Raw genomic sequence first — 20348 nt, forward strand, 5'->3', positions numbered from 1 at the left:
CCCCTTTGTACCGTTTTGTTCTTTATCATTTCCCGATAACGTGTCCGCTGCTACAGGTTCTCTATCACACCCCCCCCCCTGCAAGAAGCACACAGTGTCGGCATAGTCCGATTGGAAAATGGGCAGAAGGGCATGCAAACACATGCCGCTTTGCTTGGCTCCGTAGAGGCTGCAGAAAAGGGATGAGGGGCTGATATCACTGAATCACTGGTGCTCAAGTAAAACAAGTTACATGTGGGGCACAACTACAGCCTACAGCCACAGCGCAGCCACAGCCTCCAAGCCAGCAGATGCCCATTGGCTAGGCAATATCAATCTACAATGCCCCTCATTGTGATAATGATTTTGTGGCTGAAGGGGGCTGACAGGGCACTCGCACCATTTGGCTGTGAAGGGGGATGACTTTACTGGATTAATGAGCTCAGACACCTGATCGGGGAGAACAAAAGGGCGAGGAGGCAGACCAAGGCCCCGCAGTGGAGGGCGAAGGACCTGGAATTGCTACATTAGGACCTGATAGATAGCTTGGGAATAATAGGGCGTCAAGAAGCCCTAAAGCACTGTAGTCTGTGGTTTAAGCGCCAGATGTTGCGCTTCAGCATTTGCGGGCTACATCCGGGGGCAAAGAATTGCAGACTACCTATATAGCGTTCTGCAGACTAAATTCCTCCCAAATCTGCCAATATGAAGGCAGGACAAGCGTCTATTGAACACTACACTAAGGCAGTGCATCAGGACCCAAAAGGAAGCACGGAGCCCCCACAGGCGACGGCAGGTAACTGTATGGAATTGCATAACCAAGTGATGCAGGCAATCACAGACCTCAAGGCCTCCCTATGGACACAGATAGGGGCATGGCAATTGGATGTGGGGCTGATGCGACAAGATGTTCGCGGTTTGGCAGTGCGCATCACTGCCCCCGAGACTCAAACGGAGAACAACACAGATGCGGTATAGGAGATGCAGGACAATGTGCACGAGTTGCTGCAGAAGCTCAGCCTGCTTGGAAATAGGATGGAAGAAGCGTAGGGTAGGGCCAGGAGGAACACCACTTGGGTAGTGGGGCTACCGGAAGGAGAAGGAGCGGACCCCACCACATATATTGAAAACATGCTGCTTCCAGAGATCACGCCCGGCAACCTGACAAGGATTCACAATAGAGAGAGCACATAGGGCGCTGACCAGTCGTCCGCCTCCAGGGGCGCCTCTTAGACCAATAATTGCAAAGGTATTGAATTACAAAGACCGTGAGAAGATACTCGCCTACTCCATACAGGGGCGAGTATTGAAGAGAGCTTCGGCTGAGTTAGCGGTGTATCCGGATTACACTTTCCGGGTGCAGAATAGCTGGGACCAATTCAGGGTTGCTAAGGCCAGACTCAGAGCAGCGGGCCTGAAATACATGCTAATTTACCCAGTGCGACTGAAAATCATACACAAGAACTGGACTTGGTTCTTCGCCGTCCTGGAGGAAGCCCAGGCATGGATGGACAGGGAGAAAATAGGTACAGACAGAAAAGAGGAGAGAGAAGATTACGGGAGAAGTAAATAGAGTGGGCCGTAGCGGTCAATGAGGGCTGTCAAATGGTCTTCCTCTTGAGGCGATGTACTTTCGACGAGCTTACGGTGCTATCAGTGCTGTTATGGGAGCCCCGGGACAAGCGGGTTTATAGAAAGTATGATGCCAAGCTGAGGAGCTCGCTATATTATTTTGCCATTTTAACATTTGACCTTGTAAGGTAGGGCAGTCTCCCGACTTAGAGCTAAATGGCGGGAGAGGCCATTGGCCAAGCATACAAAATACACAAAGTATGACTAGACTTACGGCAGCGCTGAGCCACCTCCTCCGAGGTTAGTTTATGGGGCACTTGTTTTATGTTCCCACCCACTGTGCACCATCCTGGAGTATGAACACCAAGGGGCGATGTGGGAAGCGGATACGCCTGGACGCGGAGCAAGTCGTTGGGCAGTTGTCATTGGTTGGGGAGTTAATGGGTTTGGGGTACGTCCACCTGCTTGTCAATAAAAGGGTAATGGTAGAATTTACCCAAATGGTATCCCATGTAGCAGCATTGGATCAGCACGGTATCAGGTAATAATATCGCCATATATATGGTCGCCGTAAGTAAATTCGCCGGGAAAATGTCGTGGCGATATTATTTGGGTGACCATATATATTGGGACAGGGGCAAAACATTTTTTTTTTTCTTTTTAAATAGTTTGGGGATTGCGGGGGTGTCCCCCGCATGTTCCATGCAATAATGTCGCCACAAAAAGGGGCAATTTTTCAGCGATATTTTTGCATGGCGAGATTTATGTGGCGACATTATTGCATGGAACCATCAGCACCTGTGGAGGTAGGGGCAGACAGCCTCTCCAAATTGAAGGGATGCTTATGGCTGGAACAATAAAGGTACTTACCTGGAACCTAAGGGGCCTGAATGCATATTTTAAATGGAACAGGGTCTATGCGTATCTGAAAAGAAGTAGGGTAGACATTGCGATGTTGCAGGAGACATACCAGACACCTGAACAGCAGACACTGTTGGCAAATAAATGAAATGGGCAGAGGTTTGGCTCAGCGTACTCTGCTTATGCCAGAGGGGTTCTAATATGGATTGCGCCCACGGTCCCATTTAAGATGACCCAAATTAAAACAGACAATGAGGGTAAGATGGTCTTAGTGCAGGGCCTCCTTGAAAACTTTGACACTTGTATTATCAACACGTACGCACCCAACCATAATATCATATTGGGGCGGGGAGGAGGCATTTTAACTACACGCTTAACCCAATCCTGGATAGGTCAGATGTTAAGTATAGTAGCCCAGCTCCGCCAACTAAGATGCCGAGAGCCCTTTTGGGGGGATTCGACCGGATTGACATTTGGCGGGTACTCCATGGCGATGCTAAACAACATTCATATTATTCAGTACGGCATGCAGTGCAAACTAGGATAATAGGGCAGGAAATTGCCCATTTAATGGATAGGGCGCAATATGGAGGTAGAGTTCTGTCAGATCATGCCCGGTTAAGCCTACAATGGTGGCTTAAGCCCCCCCTAAGGGCCCCAATATCCACGTGGATACTCAGAGGGGAATCCCTACAGGATCCCCCATTTTGTGACTGTGTCAGAAAAAGTATAGTGTATTATGTCAAATATAACGAAGGGAGTGTCGCCAGCGTAGGAACATTCTGGGGGTCACTGAAGGTTGTGGTCAGGGTAGCTGCCATTGCAGGCTCTGGAAACGTCCAGGCTACTATTAATAGAGAGCTGTGTTTGGCGGGAGAGCAGCTAAGAGAACTGGAACAGCGTACTGAAGGGCAAGGCAGAGAAGTAGCAGAGGCTGCGAAATTAAGACAGAAATGCATTGAATACCGGGTGAGGTTGGGCAAGCAAAACTACTCTAAATATATAGAAAGGCAACACAAAGAAGAAGATAAAACAGGCAGACTATTAGCATGGCTATACAAAAAAAAGAAGAGACGCGAAGCCCGATTCACTCGATCCAAATGTCGGAAGGTGATCTCTGCAACACCCAAAACAGGAGTTAACGCAGCCTTCCAGGTATTTTATCAGGGCCTATATAAAGAGGGGTGCTTTGCGAGATGCATCTCCCTATATTAGATCAGGAAACCAGGAAGGGTCTAGATGGACCTATCATGGTAGACGAAATTCTGGGGACGATCAGGACCCTGCCGACAGGGAAGACACCGGGCACAGATGGACTGCCCGGAGAATATTACAAAGAATATGCCCAGCAACTGGTCCCACATTGACTCAAGACCTATACTGCCTCTTACGAGGCTTGGGTTCTCCCCCCAAGTTTAAGGGAATCCGTAATTATACACCTTCTTAAACCCCACAAATCAGAGATGGAATGTAGCTCACTGTCAATGTTAAATCAGGATATTAAAATTCTTACATCTCTACTGGCGGACACAATGAAGAAAGTGATACATACACTGGTCCAGCCGGACCAAATCTGAGCTGGCTGCACCGTGTGTTAGACAGCACGGTGGACTCGGAAATCTTGTGAGCCATAGCCACACTGGATGCGGTGAAGGCGTTTGACTCAGTGAGATGGGACTGGTTACATGCAATACTGCGCAGACTTAGATTTGGGCAGGCATACATCCGGTGGGTTAGGTTGGTGTACACTAGACCGATGGCAAGGGTCAAAACTGGTGGATGTATTTCGGAAGTATGGGAATTGGGTAAAGGGACGAGACAGGGTTGCCCACTGTCCCCACTTCTTTATATCCTGGCTATGGAACCAATTGCACAATACCTTAGGAGGGAGTACATGGGAGCAGGTATAGTAATAGATGGGACCACGCATTTGATTTCACTGTATGCGGACGACACGTTTCTGTATATTCAGAACCCTAAGGACAACCTTAAGATGCTGTTAGAGGCATTGCAGCTATCTGCAGGGTTATCAGGGATTACGATAAGTGTTGACAAATCCGCACTGTTCCCGTTAGTGGGTCTGAGGGGCGCTTCCGGTTTTTGGCATTACAGTGGACGGGGCCAACGTTCAGGTATTTAGGGGTTAACATATATCACGATCCAGCCACAGAGTATGTACACAACACATGCAGGGCCCTAGAGGGCATCAGGAGCTCCATGGCATTTAGGACCAAGCTGCCTCTCTCCTTGATGGGGAGGGCTGCATTATTAAAAATGGTCGCATTGCCTCACCTTGTTGCACTTCTTTGTGAATGTACCATATTCAATAGCACGGTCCTTCTTCAAAAGGCTGGATGGTATTAGCAGTAACTTGCTTTGGAACGGAGGGAGGAACAGGATAGCACTTTCCACGCTGCATAGGCCATATGAAGAGGGTAGCATTAGGGTACCAAACTTTATTCGGTCTAGCAGACGACCCGATACACTTATGCTGCAACCCCAGGGAACCAGGTATTATTTAAAGGAACTGGTGTGGGATGGAGGTTGAGATGTGGGATAGAGCATTAGCAGCGATAGGGCTCACAGACCCGTTTTTGGTCCAGATTCCCCTGGTCGCGGCTGCCTCAATTCAGGCAGTATGGAAGTGCCTCAAGGGGTGGCTACGATATAGGATAGGTTATCGAATGCGGGGTGCTTCATTTCTTCCATTCGAACAACTGGCCGACCATGCAGGCCTTCACAAAGGCCCATATTTGTTGTACACTATTAAGTGGGAGATACTACAGAGATGGCCAGCATATAGTGAATTGAAAGAACAGCATCCCATGGTGGATATTTTATATGACATATCGGCGGGGGGGGGACATACTATATCAAGGATTTACAAATTAGTATTATCTAATATAGTCTCTACCCCCCTGACAATAAGGAGTAAATGGGAGGAGGACCTGGGGGCCCCTTTTACAGATGCACAGTGGGCGGGGGTACTGATATATTATAAGAAGGTGTTGCGAAATGCGAGACTGCAATTGATACAGCTGCAGATTACACATAGAGCATATATGACGCCCAAGGGAATTGCACGGTTCCCAGGTGCTGCAGAACAGGTATGCCCCTGGTGCAAGGGGGAGGAAGCATGCATGCTCCATATGTTTTGCAGGTGTCCCATAGTGGAACAATACTGGCAGGGGTAGCGAGAAGAATGAATAGGGGAGTGCGGGGGGGTCTGGTGATAGATGTTGAGGCTCCAGCAGCTGGACTTTTGGGTCGCTTCCCGCGCCCTAAAGGGGCAAAACACATTACTAAACTGAAGGATCTGGTGTACATATTGGCTCAACGCAGAATCGCTATGGCATAGACGTCCCCCAAGGGCCCTGACGCGAATGAGTGGTGGCGGGAAATGAGGAGATGGGTTTTAGCTGAAACAGGGATATGGAGGGGGGGCAGTGCGGCTTAGCCATGGGGAAAACGTAGAGGGGATTTTGGCCTGGGAAACGTTGCTATTAGCCCTGTTTGAGGCAGAGACAAGGGAGATGGAGAGAGCTGCAGAACCCTAGAGTAAGTGAAAGGGAATCCAGTCTCATTAGTTATGACAACACTGACATCAAGCAGGGTTATGGATGTGTGTGGGGGGGAAGGAGTAGTGAGGGGCGGGGAGTAGAGTTAAATAGTATTGAGTTGTGTATACCGATGGTACTGTATGAGGTATTGTCTTGGTATCTTTTATCGTTTGTTTTTTGTATTTAGAATAAAAATGTGTTAAATTACAAAACACGCAGTAATCGAGTGGAATACTATAGAGAAGCCCCTCAACGCTCACATCTTTAAAAATTCAACCCACTAGAGAAAAAGGCCCAGCACACCTCTTGCAAGTAGAACAAGGTTTATTCTCATGAATTAGAGTACGTGATAGCAAAGAACTCTGCTTCCAGGGAGCGCTCCAACGAAAACGGCATTAGGAACAAGTTATAAAAGGCACACAGTTTCATAAGTGAAGTGGGTTACAAATCTAAGTGGGTGGTTGGTATGACCCTATACATATACCGCCTGCTCCATAAGGGATGGCAGGCCATTGGTCCCAGCATCTCCCGTACATCTTCTTCCACGTGGGGTTTTTCTCTGTACATCATCAGGCGCAAAGCTCCTAATTGGCAAGTTCTAACCCAAATCATTGCATTCCCTATCATTGCAAATCCCAGATGCGTCAGCGTCTTCCCAAATCCCCCCAACCCTGGTTTTATGTTTGTTTGTTATATTTCCCCCCGAGCATTTTGCAGCACATATCTCAGGGATCCAGGGTGTTGTGCTGTGATCTTCCTGATAAATGGTTGATCAAACAGTTTTATGGTGGGTGGTCTGGGGCTGGCTGGTACCCTGGAATGCTGGGGTCTTGGGACGGGGGCATCTGGGCACTATAACTTAGGGTTTGTACTGGTGAAGTTCGGAGGCTACTGCCCTCCTTCTCGTGCAATAAATTTCACAGGGAGCACCCGCCCCCCTCATGGCCTTGCAGGGTGCATTCCTCCTGGGATACAAGTGCTATTAGCATGAGACAAAGAGGTTTATGGATCTCTGCCGGTTTGGTCTTTCTCCCTGCTGCCCATGCTGCAACACGACCCTGCATGCACACACTTATCTCTATGTTGTGGGCCTGGGCCTACTGCCCTGACTGTAATGCAATGCTAGGCCTCGGTTCTAAAATGGCTGCTGTTTTCTATGATGGCGTTTTGCTCCCAGCGCAATCTATACCCAAACATATAATAGCCTACACATAAGGCAGCTTGTATCGACGCCACACTCCCCCCTATAACCTCCACAAGCCCCTATGACACACTCTCATGCCTCCGCCTCAACCAAAGCCTCTTTGGGGCCTGGGACGATCATCCCTGCTTCCCAACAATACTAATGTCTGGGATGGTGACCCACGTAAATATATTGGAACAAAGTCTAAGTGAAGCCCACTTAAACAGCATATGGTGATCTTGGGTTGACAGTTTACCAACATCTCGTTGAATTGGGCCTAGAGTTGCCACGTGAAAGTGAATTGGGCATAATTGATGAGATGCTTAAAACCAAATCACGGGAGTGGGATAAAATACAAAACAGAAAAATCGATATATTGTGTATACCAGGCAGGCACATTTGTCGGGCATTCCTAGAGAATGCTTGACAAAACTGTTGTTTGGGACTTCAACGTTTCATTTGCTATTTACACCTAAAGATTTTGCCAGTGTTTGAATACACAGGAGCATGGTGTAATGTGGAATGGGATAAACGATTATGCAGACTAGATCTCGAGACATCTAGACATATTCTTACGAGAGATACTGAATTGAGACTGCATTATTGGAAGGGCTAGAGATAACTCTAGCTCTGGAAGTACATTCCAAACTGAACAATTTTGGTCTACAATATATGCAGATGATCCGGGAGTCATCACAGCTGCAGCATACCTTGTTTGGCAAATAGCGGAAAAAAGAATCACGAGGGCCTGTGGTATAGTGACAGTCAGCACTCCAGTTGTAGGCCACAAACATGAGTAAAGGAATGAGATGTATCCCAGGCACTGATGAAAACAGCCAGAGCTACACAGATACATAAACCCTTCATTGTCGCAGAATGTTGCCAACATCGGCGCTCTGGGAAGAATGTGCCCTGCAAGGCCATGGGAGGAGGGTGGGAGGAACTCATGGTGGAAACAAGTAAGACAGACACAAGTGATCGCAGTTCAAGGGTGTTTATTGAACAATGAATGTTGTATGCAGGTTAGGAAAACACCTAATCTATTCCTAAATAAAAGATGGGGGCAAGCATCAATCATCAAATGAAAATAAGGTAGTCCTAGTGGCGTCGTGCCAAATATAAAGGGCCTATACTAAGAAACATATTACCAAACCTTACTACTAATACAAAAAGGGTGCAGGATAGTTTTCAAGAAAAGAAATAAGTGTTCTTAAATAATATGTCAGGATGCAGTAGCCTGGGTCTCCCTTCACCACGTTTTAAGCACGGGGTAAGGTGGGTTCGTGGAGCACAGCACACTCTTGCAGCACGAGATAACAGTTCAGCTTTCAATTATCAGGGCCGTCGATCGGCAAGTCTCATTTCACTTGTAAGTCTCTTGCCTTCGATGACCTGATGTCTTCCGAAATAACAAAACGAAAGACCCTTCAGTATATAAAAGTTTGTTTCTTGGTTTTACATAGGGTGAGGATTCTCCATCCTTGGGTCCCCCTCTTCCGGGTGCCGACCCGTCCCGAATCTTGGCCTCCCTCAGCCGGGTTCACTTCTGTCAACACACTGTTCCTTGGGACCTTAGACTTCGCCCCTCTTTACTGGTATCCCTCCTTCGGGGTCATCTTGCTGTTTCAATACTCTCAAAATTTGCAGGATTCACTTCCCTTGCTTTCCTTAAATGCTTGTAGATCAAAGACTTTCGATTGTACTGTGATTTTGCTAGACCCTCAGTATGATAACTTAGACCTATTTCGGTGGCTCTCCTATGACCTTTTGGTATCTGTTGTTGCTCCGATGGGGATCGTATAGAGTCTCTTGAGTTAGCACCCACGTGGTGCTGGTTTCCCTCTGCAGCTTGTTTCCCCATAACACGTTTTAACTTTCATTCACAGTTCACTTGGTTAAAACTTGTCACTTTGCGCTTCTCATTCAACACAGCTCGGTTCTCCCCTCATTTCACCGGCTTTGATGAACTGTTGGCTTTCGGCTTCACTGGGGCCCAGGCTGTACCACGGTCGCGGGAGCTTCCCTCACTCCTGCTTATCGGCGTAAGCTTGCCCAGTGTACCGATGACATCTGCTGCAAGACACTTGTGCTATTGCATGCAGTCTTATGTCCTCTTTCACGAAGGTTCCTCAGGCCTGGGACGAAAAAGGCAAGGTTGCTTCTCTCCTTGCCACCCTCTCGATTCCCGCCACCTTTCTCCTTCTATTGAACGGTTGTGCCTGGTTAGCCGTCTTGTGCTGTTCGCCGTGCTCGTACTGTGCTCCTGGGCTCCACCTTTTATCCCTGTGGCGAAGGGAAAGGGATTCTGGTCAATTGCCCGACTTTGCCTGACCATTGTATTGGGATATGTCAGGTAAACAGCTCTGGTGTTAGTCCGTTGTCCCTTGTGTTGTATGAAAGTGCTTGTGTCAGAGAATAGGGGGGGCAGTGGTGTTAGATGTCCTACATGAGAGGATGGGGGAAAGGTGTCAAAAGGAAGGGGAATACCGCGTCTCACCCTTTGGTGTCTCACTCCCACTCCCCGAGGCCCCCTCATCCAGGTGATCCTACCACAGTGGTCCACCCCCAGGAACAAGATCCAATTGTGATGGCAGTGTCCTGGCCACCTGGAAGACAGATCCCCAAGGACTAGCTAGAGAGACACCTTCAGGTTTCTCACAAGTGTGAGTGTCTTTGTATGATATGATCCCACGAGAAGGAGGGCACCAGTCCCAATTCTACGTTATAGCACCCAAATGCCACAGCTCTAAGACCCCTGAATTCCAAGGTACCAGCCAGCCCCAGACCACTGATCATAAACCTGTTAGGCCCCTGATCAATCAATCAAAAAGATCAGAAGCAGGGCTTTCCTGCCTTCACTTCCAGGTCACATGATTTGTGCTGCGAGCTATTGATATTGATATTTCATTTCTATTGTGCTCGTACACAAGTGTTTCAGAGCGGGACAAGGCAAGGGAGGGGAACAGGGGAGAACAAAATAACGATCTTAGTAGGCTCAGTGACATAGAGAATGCGCAGGTGCACGGGAGAGGGGGAGGGGGAAAGTGCATGGAAGGGGGGAGAAGTGGAAAGTGCGGAGCAAAGGAGAAACAGATTATAATAAAAAAAATAATAAAGTCAACAAACAGTGGTAGTGCAGCCAGCAACTGGCAAGTGCTGGGTTTAAGGCAGCAGACAGGGTAGGTCTGATAAGTGCAGGAAGAAAAGGGGGGGGCTGTATTTTTACAGATATAGACCCCAGTGCAAGGGGTGGCCCGGATGTAGTGCGGGAAGGTGGCAGAGTGAGCAGGTACCTGGGCCCTGAGGACAGAGGGTGGCCAGGTGCACGGTGCCAAGAGAGAACAGATCAGCAGGGGAGAGGGGGAGCGAAGGCAGAAACAAAGAGGAAGGTCTTGAGGTGCTTCTGGAACTGGAGATGGTTCTCTCCAAGTTTTGGAGTGGCAGGGAGGCTGTTCCAGAGGGATGCCCCAGCCGAAGACAGATCTACCCCCAGCTCGTTTCTTTGAAAAACGGCTGACCTGGAGGGAGTTAGAGGTATTGGAGCGAAGAGCTCGAGAGGGGAGGTATTTGCGGAGGGATAGCTGAAGGTATTTTGGACTCAGGCCCCAGAAAGCCTTGTGGACAATGCAGAGGGTTTTGAATGTAATCCTTCCATTCACTGGGAGCCAATGGAGAGATTTCAGAGCTGGAGGGATACGATCCCAGGGCAAGTCTTGCAGTCCTGTTCTGGATTAGTTGCAGAGGGCGGAGAGTAGAGGCAGGTAGATTTAGAAAGATGCTGTTACAATAGTCCAACCTAGAGAGAACCAGAGCTTGGGAGACCTTGAGCTTCTGGGGGAAGGAGAGGAAAGGCAGAGTACCTCTGAGGAGATGCAGTAGGAAGTTAGATTTTTTAGAGACATCAGAGATGTGGGCGGAGAAGGAAAGTGTGGAGTCCAAGATGACCCGGGGTTCTTAGCCTCGCAGGTGGGAGTAGGAGGAGGACCAAGAGAGACCGGCCAGAGAGTGAGGGGAAAGGATGGTGAAGGTCTGCTGATGAGGAGGATCTCCATCTTGCTGGCATTCAGATAAAGATCATTGGCGGCACACCAATCTTGAATAGCATTTAGGTGATCAGAGATGAAGAGAGGGAGAGGAGGTGGCCTTTTTTCCCCCCAAGTCGGTTGTATTTTGTCCTGGTGCGAGCGTCTAGGGGCTTTCCGACAACTTATACGGCCTAAAAATCTCCTTCGTATTTTACTTGGAACATATTGTGCAACCATAGCGAGTCATACACCCAAGTATTAGCTCCATATAAGCCCTCTGTACATATATTATTTTAATCAAAAATACCCATAGCATTGGACATTAGCATAGCTATGTTTTAATCTTGGCTGTTAAGTTGAAAAGTGTGATCAACTGATAATTCAATGGGCCATTTCACATTCCCTTTTTGTACATAGAAATAAGAATACTTTGTATCAACATTAAAGGAAGTTTTCCAGTTGCATGAAACGGCTCGAAACCTATAATGTAGGTATTGTGATCAGAAAAATGGGATTAGTTTTGCATATGGCATTACTCATCTGGTCAACGCCAGACGCGCAAGGATTTCAAAGAAGTTATCACGTCTCCTATTTGGGGTGTGGTAATTGGAAAATCCCTCTTGGCAAATTCTAAATTTAGATGACAACTTATTGCCTGCTCATTCAAAAAATAGAGTCAATAAACAAACACACTGACAAATCAGAATACTTTGCACATTATTCCAGTTGTTATTGCACCGAGTTACTAATAACAGTTAATCAATGACAAAAGAAAATTCTGGTTATCAATATTTTCTTTTTTCTATAAGTGATCCTGCTTTTTTTTCTTATATCCACGCCAATTACGATAACCCCATTTACTTTTTTCATTAAGGTCAAACATTATTTTATAGTCTTTATAAATAAGGGCATATCTGCTTTTACCGCTTTTTCTAAATGTCTAAATTGTACTTGTTTTGCCTACCTCTGTCGTACATTTACTTCTATGTTTACCCAAGTATGTAAATTGTTGCTAATTAATTTGAGCTGAACATTTCCTACGAAACTCAGTCTAGAAGGATTCAAGTTTAGTCTCTAGAATTCAGAAAATGCCACTGTAGTCCATGTTGTGAAGCATTTGTTGTTCAGAATTCAATGTTTCATCTGTCCACCTTAATTAATCCTACTAAACAAAGCAATCTAATATGAGTCAGAGTGCATGTTTATTGACTCTAATTTCAAGTTCCAACCCAATTGAATCTGGTATTTTCACCTGGATGTCTAAACTACAATTTAGAACGACTAGAAATATTACCCACTACACTGGGTTGGATTTCTAAAAGCCAGCCCTTTTGAAAATATGATCAAGTACAAATATATAGTTACGTATGGGGGAGATGTATTGATAATTGGAGTGTAGTTTATGGTAAGCCTGCGCATATCATACCATTCAGCACCCTCATTTGAAACACTGCAGGTCTCTTCCGCTCTATCCCCCTTATTTCCCCAGAAAATTGCTTGCATAATATTGCAGTCATCGTTCATCAAAATGCATTCCTGACCATCCCATTCCCAAATCACAGGACAGCAGGCATTAAAGTACCCTAATAACATCCAATTACTTGGGTACTTAAGTCTCCAGTACAAGATCGTAACATGGATAATATTCCATATAACATCCATGTGTTGCTGTTGCTTTCCTGTAGGATCATATAAAATGTTAAACTATTTATTCATAAAAACTGGAAGAGGGAGTGTAACCACAAGATGTGGGCCTCTCGTGTCCCCGGCACACTCTAGGTACTGTCACAGACAGTCAATATGTATAGTTCTCTAGATATAAATGTTAATCATCATCCAGACATACCGCTATGTCAAAAGCTTTGTAAATGATTCAATTATCGGTATTACCAAAGAGATTTATTCACATATACTTTAGTGGACTTCTCTTATTAACATACATATAGTTCGCAAACAATAAAGTTGTGTGAAACTTTTAGAAGTCTCTGTAATTTCCTCACACGTGATAAGTCATCAAAATTCAAACATAAGAACTCTACGCGTTTCGGGAAAGTTCCCTTCTTCTGGAGTGGATGTTAAAGATTGTCAAGAAAAATTTCTGTCCAATGATTAATCTTCAATATTCTAAACTTCCGAGACGTTGAGTCTGGATATCTACAAGAGAAGACATTATTCTTAGTTGTAATTTTTACTCAATTGATCAAAAACAAGACTTTCTTACTAATTACTATAAGCAGACTACCATAGTGCTTCCTACCTCACATCGGTGCCACGAGGTTGAAACCCTGGGTCTAAGTGGATGAGATTAACATCTATCAGTCTTCGTATGTAAATACTGGTAAATAAGTACCCTGCAAGACAAGGGTAGGTCTAATTCGTAAAGTATCAAAAATCAAGACACGTATTCATAAAAGGAGAATCCAAGAGAATAACAGAGATGTACCTTGGATATGAAACTGCATGGAGTTTGGGATTATTTAGCTACATTCTTTCAGTTGCCTGTAGTTCAAAAATCTCTAGTCCAAGTCATGCCTTGGCAGGAGTGGCTGGAGTTTCAAAGCAAGAGGGGGTAGTGTGTTAGGTCCTCCCTTTGCATACCCCAATGGGGGTCCAAGATCCTAATTTGGAAAGAAAGAATTAAGGCTGAAATTAAATCAGTGTCAGGGCTTTAGTTTGACCTCAAGAATAACATATTTAGGTATTAGGTGGGAAATAGAGAGTGGGCAACTCGCAACAATCTATAATATCCTTCAGATAGCTTACCTGTTAATGATATCTGGCATGCTGATAGTGAGGATCCTGCTCGTGTGCCTAATGAGAACTGGCTACTATTCGCGGTGCATTAGGTAACGAGACTGGCTCGTATATTCAGTTTAGCGTGAATTGACTCCCTGCAACATTCGCGTCATGTGCGTCAGCGCGTCACGTGCGCGATGACGTCTCGCGTGAACTCGCGACGACATCACGCATCGCGACGAGAGCACGAATCATATTAGACCAAGTGGAATTCACAATGCTGGTAGAAAATAGAGTGCTCGTGCATGCATTCTAATAAGAGCGCATTAGCTAAAATTGAAATAAGTGAGACTGTAGATATGATAGAAATGACTTCCCACGTTGGCCTCTGAGGAAGGTAAAACCTAAGTATGTGAGCAATGGGAATAATTAACGTGAAACGCTCAATAAATGAAGATCTTAAGTACCTGAAGGGTATAGTCTCCCTAGGCCATGGTTTGGCAGGGTAAGTATCTGAATGATGGGGGATGTCTAAATCTGGGAGGTAGTTAGATTATGCCGGGAATGGTATGTGGTTAGAGACAGAGGTCAACCACGGGGCACCTCTGGCCTAGGGAGACTATACCCTTCAGGTACTTATGATCTTCATTTATTGAGCGTTTCACGTTAATTATTCCCATTGCTCACATACTTAGGTTTTACCTTCCTCAGAGGCCAACGTGGGAAGTCATTTCTATCATATCTACAGTCTCACTTATTTCAATTTTCGCTAATGCGCTCTTATTAGAATGCATGCACGAGCACTCTATTTTCTACCAGCATTGTGAATTCAACTTGGTCTAATATGATTCGTGCTCTCGTCGCGATGCGTGATGTCGTCGCGAGTTCACGCGAGACGTCATCGCGCACGTGACGCACATGACGCGAATGTTGCAGGAAGTCAATTCCCGCTAAACTGAATATACGAGCCAGTCTCGTTACCTAATGCACCGCGAATAGTAGCCAGTTCTCATTAGGCACACGAGCAGGATCCTCACTATCAGCACGCCAGATATTATTAAAAGGTAAGCTATCTGAAGGATATTATAGATTGTTGGGAGTTGCCCACTCTCTATTTCCCACCTAATACCTAAATATGTTATTCTTGAGGTCAAACTAAAGCCCTGACACTGATTTAATTTCAGCCTTAATTCTTTCTTTCTAAATTACGATCTTGGACCCCCATTGGGGTATACAAAGGGAGGACCTAACACACTACCCCCTCTTGCTTTGAAACTCCAGCCACTCCTGCCAATGCATGACTTGGACTAGAGATTTTTGAACTACAGGAAACTGAAAGAATGTAGCGAAATAATCCCAAGCTCCATGCAGTTTCATATCCAAGGTACATCTCTCTGTTATTCTCTTGGATTCTCCTTTTATGAGTTGGTGTCTTTATTTTTGATACTTTACTAATTAGACCTACCCTTGTCTTGCAGGGTACTTATTTACCAGTATTGACATATGAAGACTGATAGATGTTAATCTCATCCACTTAGACCCAGGGTTTCAACCTCGTGGCACCGATGTGAGGTAGGACGCACTATGGTAGTCTGCTTATAGTAATTAGTAAGAAAGTCTTGTTTTTGATTGAGTAAAAATTACAAATAAGAATAATACACATCATTCTTAGTTCTCTTGTAGATATCCAGACACAACGTCTCGGAAGTTTAGAATATTGAAGATTAATCATTGGACAGAAATTTTTCTTGACAATCTTTAACATCCACTCCAGAAGAAGGGAGCTTTCCCGAAACGCGTAGAGTTTTTATGTTTGAATTTTGATGACTTATCACGTGTGAGGAAATTACAGAGACTTCTAAAAGTTTCACACAACTTTATTGTTTGCAAACTATATGTATGTTAATAAGAGAAATCCACTAAAGTCTATGTGAATAAATCTCTTTGGTAATACCGATAATTGAATCATTTACAAAGCTTTTGACCTAGCGGTATGTCTGGATGATGATTAACATTTATATCTAGAGAACTGTACATATTGACTGTCTGTGACAGTACCTAGAGTGTGCCGGGGACGCGAGGGGCCCACATCTTGTGGTTACCCTCCCTCTTCCAGTTTTTCCAAACCCACAACCTCGTGTCAAGGTTGTGTTACACTCCTCAGCACCTCACTATCAATCTTAAAACTAACAAATAGGTTTCTTCAGGACAACAATAGGAGTGCATATGTGTTCATTGTTTCAAACTATTTATTCATGTCATCTCTTCTCCAGCTGTTTCTCTATGGACTATCCTGTCCTCATCAAGTCTGGTAGGAAGATGTTCAAAAACGGATATCCTGGTCTCCAACCATGGCCTCCCCATCGCTGATACCTACACCAGCGCTTCCTCCAGACAGACCTTCACCGACATCCTCTTTGTCGTTCCTTCGTCAGACCTATGGACTCTTCATATGGCCTCTGTGCTCTCTCCTTACTCTTCTTCTCCCATTAATGGTGGCACCCGGTGGGAGGCCCTCCTGGCTTCCTTCCACTATTCTAAGGTCATCATCGATGTTTACCTCAATGGCACTTTTTTGGTCCAAGGCCCTCAGGACAACATCCTCCTCTTTGATAGACGCTTCCAGCGCCTTATCAATTTCCTTCCAGCTCCCGCTATTCCTTCTTCGGCTTCCTTGCCTCCACCCTCTGCTACTACTCTGGCACCCTCTTCCTCCTCCTTGGCTACCTTGCCCACTCCTCCTACATCCTCTGCCCCCCCTTGGGCTCCTTCTACACCTCCACAGGGAGTACCTCCGATTTGTACTTAGGGATGCGCGTAAGCCGTGTACCAGGGTGCAGGAACGGTTTATGATTTAGACTGAGTTACGATATTTCATACGCAGGTTATCAGGGTACCGGGAACAGATATAGGGGGCCCTGCGCAGGGTCCCCGAGATACAGGTCTGCTTGCGGGGTCCCCACAAACAGTTTGAAGGATGCATGTATTCACGTCCGGGGGAGCGTGCAGATAGCTGATCTGCCAGTTTTTCGTTTGCGTGTGGGCGTGTCGGGGGCGTTCCAGCCGTGACTTGCGAATACAGTTATTTTGTGCAAACACTTCCATGAATAAGTGGGGCGCGCATTCTTTATTCTTGCGCGCAGGCTCGCGCAGTGTAATCCTAGGCACCCTTGCAGGATTTCTGCGCATATTTCCATGAATCCGGCCTTTAGAGCAGCGTCCAGAGCAGGGGTATTTGCCCAGTTGTTACCTCTTTGTCCTAATCCTTGTGAAATGGTGACGTATGGTGTGCCCAGCATTCTTTAGCAGGGTGTGCTGTAATGTTGGGAAAATGCATTACACTGTGCATCCTGTCAGCAGTCCTCTTAAAAGGGTGAAGGCGCACATTGCGTATGCCAGGCAGACAGGCCTGGATGGCATGTGACAAGGGGGGCTTCAATTCCAGCTGATGGAGGATCACTTCAAGCTCTTCAGTTTGACCATGCAGCATTGTTCAAGAAGAACATTCAAAGCAGGAATGGAAAGCTCCCGAGCTTTGCTCTGAACATACCTCTAATAAAGTGTACTGTTGCATACAGATGTAAAATACAATGGCCTATCAGCCTGGTCAGATAGCACAATTCCATCACCAATTACTGCTCTACCACTGTAGTTGGCACCACCTATGTTAAGAAAATTGTTATATGTGCTACTTACAATTTAACATGAAACAACCAAAAGAGTTCTAGCCTAGGAGCGCATGGTGAGCTTAAAACCAACTATTAACAGGAGCTACTTTTGGCTTCCTGGGCTAACAGATGCCTGGTAAATAGGCATACATGGATTAACAGTGCCGGTCAGACACATATATGACTTTAAATTCAATAGCAGTTGCTCTTCAGCCACACCAGTCTCATTTAGGCGGTGAGCCAAACTGAAAATTATAAACATCTTTATGGGGGCTCAGTTAGATTCCTATCCCCACTGCAAATAAACAAAGATGGTAGTGCCTCCTTTCTGCGTGTAATCTGCAAGCATCTGTTTTTGTTAAATAGACTCAAAAATAGAAGGGTTAGATGGAACAGTGTTACGGATCATGTGTTAAAAATCAATGCGTGGGTACTTCATGGAAGGAGTTTGAATTGTCATGAATTCAAATATGTGTGTTTGGCTCAGGTGCAATTGTGGGTGACCTTTTAGATGAAGGGGAAGAGTTGAGTGATTTTAGACTATTCACTTATTTTATGTATGTGTTCATTAATTGATTTAAACCTACACCAACAAAAGATGGTAACATGCATTAAATAAAAAACACTGACAAAATGCCGTTGGAATTTTTAGGGGATTTTTTCGTGACACTGAAGAGAAGTACAATTTTCGGTGTGTATAATTACTTGACGCATAACTTATTTGCAACATGAAACCTCGAGCCTGTCCTGGTTTCTGCTTCCAATTGCATAATGGAACTTGTAGCGTTGGTTTTCCCCATTGCAAGTCACAGCATGCAGTGTGAAAACCTGACTGCCTCAAAGGCTGCGCATGGATGGGACTGGGACACCTGGCAGCTATGCCAATTTGGCCTGATGACCCTTATTTATGTCTGCCTCTCTTTTCATTTGTGATTCCTGGTTGGCTCTCCTTAATACCGATTCTAGAGACGCCACTAATGCTGCTCTTTCACATGGCGCGTGAGGCTGGGACTGTTTCTGGAGCCTTCGTTTTCAGCGATTCACTGCTCCTTCAGCATAAGGGTTATGAACTGGCCATCCACCCCCTTTCCCAAGTCGCTCTTATGAAATGGCGAAGAGCACTTCTTTGGAAGTCATCCGCCACACACGATTGTCTTCATGGATGGTGGCAAGTATTGCGTGACTCGGGGAAACGCACCCCCTCGCCCTTCGCCTCTATCGCACACTGACTGTGCACGCAGCTACCTCTGCTAGCAACCTGTGGCATTTTCCTTTTACAATAACTGCAGGTGGTGATAGCACATGACGTGCAGTCAGTGGTCAAAATGTACAAACAAGTGAATGAAACCAGGCATCGCTCGCCCCCAATACAAGCCCCCACTGGCATCCGGCTTCTCTTGCATTACACCCCCCCCCCCCCCACAACACTTTCTTTTGACGCAGCAACTGGTCTGAAAGGACATTATAGATGACCGTGTTTCTTTATGAACAATAAAAGGATGCACTAGAAGACACTGGAGAACTCCTCAGCGTTGCTGACACTGCGAACCTGCAAACTATTACTGCATTACATAGCCCAGCAGCTTACCGTGCGCAGCGAGGCTGTGTCCCACGCTCGTTCCTTTCTTTCTTCTCAAAATGACAAAAAAGAAACTCGAACTACCGTGATAAGGCTGCAATCCTCGCCTAGGTAACCATCCCACCAAATCATAGTGATTTAAAAATAAACAGGAAAAAAGCCGGGATGCCAAAACACTGACAACATAACCACTTCCTGCCCGGCAGGGTGAACGCACATGGAAATCTAGTTGTAGCCCAACAGGGCAGGAAAAGTAGCCCAAAGACAGCCCAACTGATGTTTGTCAGCAAGAGTGAGTAGAAAGTGCTGCGTGAGGAACTTCCCTAGGGGCCAGGGGCACAACACAAGCCCGCCGAGCCAAACATGGTCTTGTGGTGGGAGGATAGGGACGTGTTGTTTTTGTTTTGTTAAGGGAATTGTGGCGCTGGTGCATAAAATAAGGACAGCGTCGGTGGGTTTGGGGAGAGAGGCTGGGGCAGAGCGCAACAAGGCAAAGGGGGTGGCGACCCTGGAGGAGGGGATAGGAGCAGCGCTGGTGTTTTTAGGATGCAGAAAGCAGGGAAAACGTATGGTTGAGGGTATGGTACGGGGGAGAGAAGATGAGGTAGGGCAAATGAGAATTTCACCGAAGAACCCATGCTGCCTAGAAAGAAAGGGGTAACCAATTCGGACATGTCATTAGGGTCAGATCAAGTGCCGGACCCATACGGCGGAAGAGGTTTGGGTCATATATGTTGTATCTGGCTCCTAGGCCCACGCAGGCACACGCACACAGACACGGACCAAAAGAACATGCGGGACGCGATGCCGCTTGCTCCGCGTCCCGGCGGCAACTGCCGCACGGACGCACTTTATTCCACCACGCATGCGCGGGACCATAACGAGGCCCGCACATGCGCACCAACAAACTGGGACGTCACATCCCTTTTTAACTTTAACCAAAACAAATTAAACAGCTAGGCGTGCCTCCCCCCCGCACGCTAGGTACCCGGGTGGGCGGATATCTGACCACCTGAGAGTCTCACCTTGCATCGCTCAGCTCAGTCACATGAGTCCAGGACATAGTCCTTGAGGTGCCCGGGCAATCGCCGCTCGCGGCGGATCGGGTACCTTGGTGATGCGGGAGGTGGAGTCGGATCCTCACGTTCAGGTCTCGGGGAGTCCATGCCCTGCTCGCCCTCCTGA

The 20348-nt window shown here is 46.3% G+C and overlaps 1 protein-coding gene across 1 annotated transcript in view; it reads right to left on the minus strand.

Annotated features, from left to right (window-relative positions):
• IPP (intracisternal A particle-promoted polypeptide) overlaps window positions 1-19388 on the minus strand; it is a 365647-nt gene extending 346259 nt beyond the window's left edge. The window contains exon 1 of the mRNA XM_069642391.1: window positions 19173-19388. The gene's annotated coding sequence lies outside the window, so the exon portion shown is untranslated. The remainder of the gene's footprint in view (window positions 1-19172) is intronic.
• Window positions 19389-20348: the final 960 nt, after the last annotated feature.

This window comes from Ambystoma mexicanum, chromosome 1q (assembly GCF_040938575.1).
Source record: "Ambystoma mexicanum isolate Mex_15411 chromosome 1q, UKY_AmexF1_1, whole genome shotgun sequence".
Lineage (NCBI taxonomy): Eukaryota > Metazoa > Chordata > Amphibia > Caudata > Ambystomatidae > Ambystoma > Ambystoma mexicanum.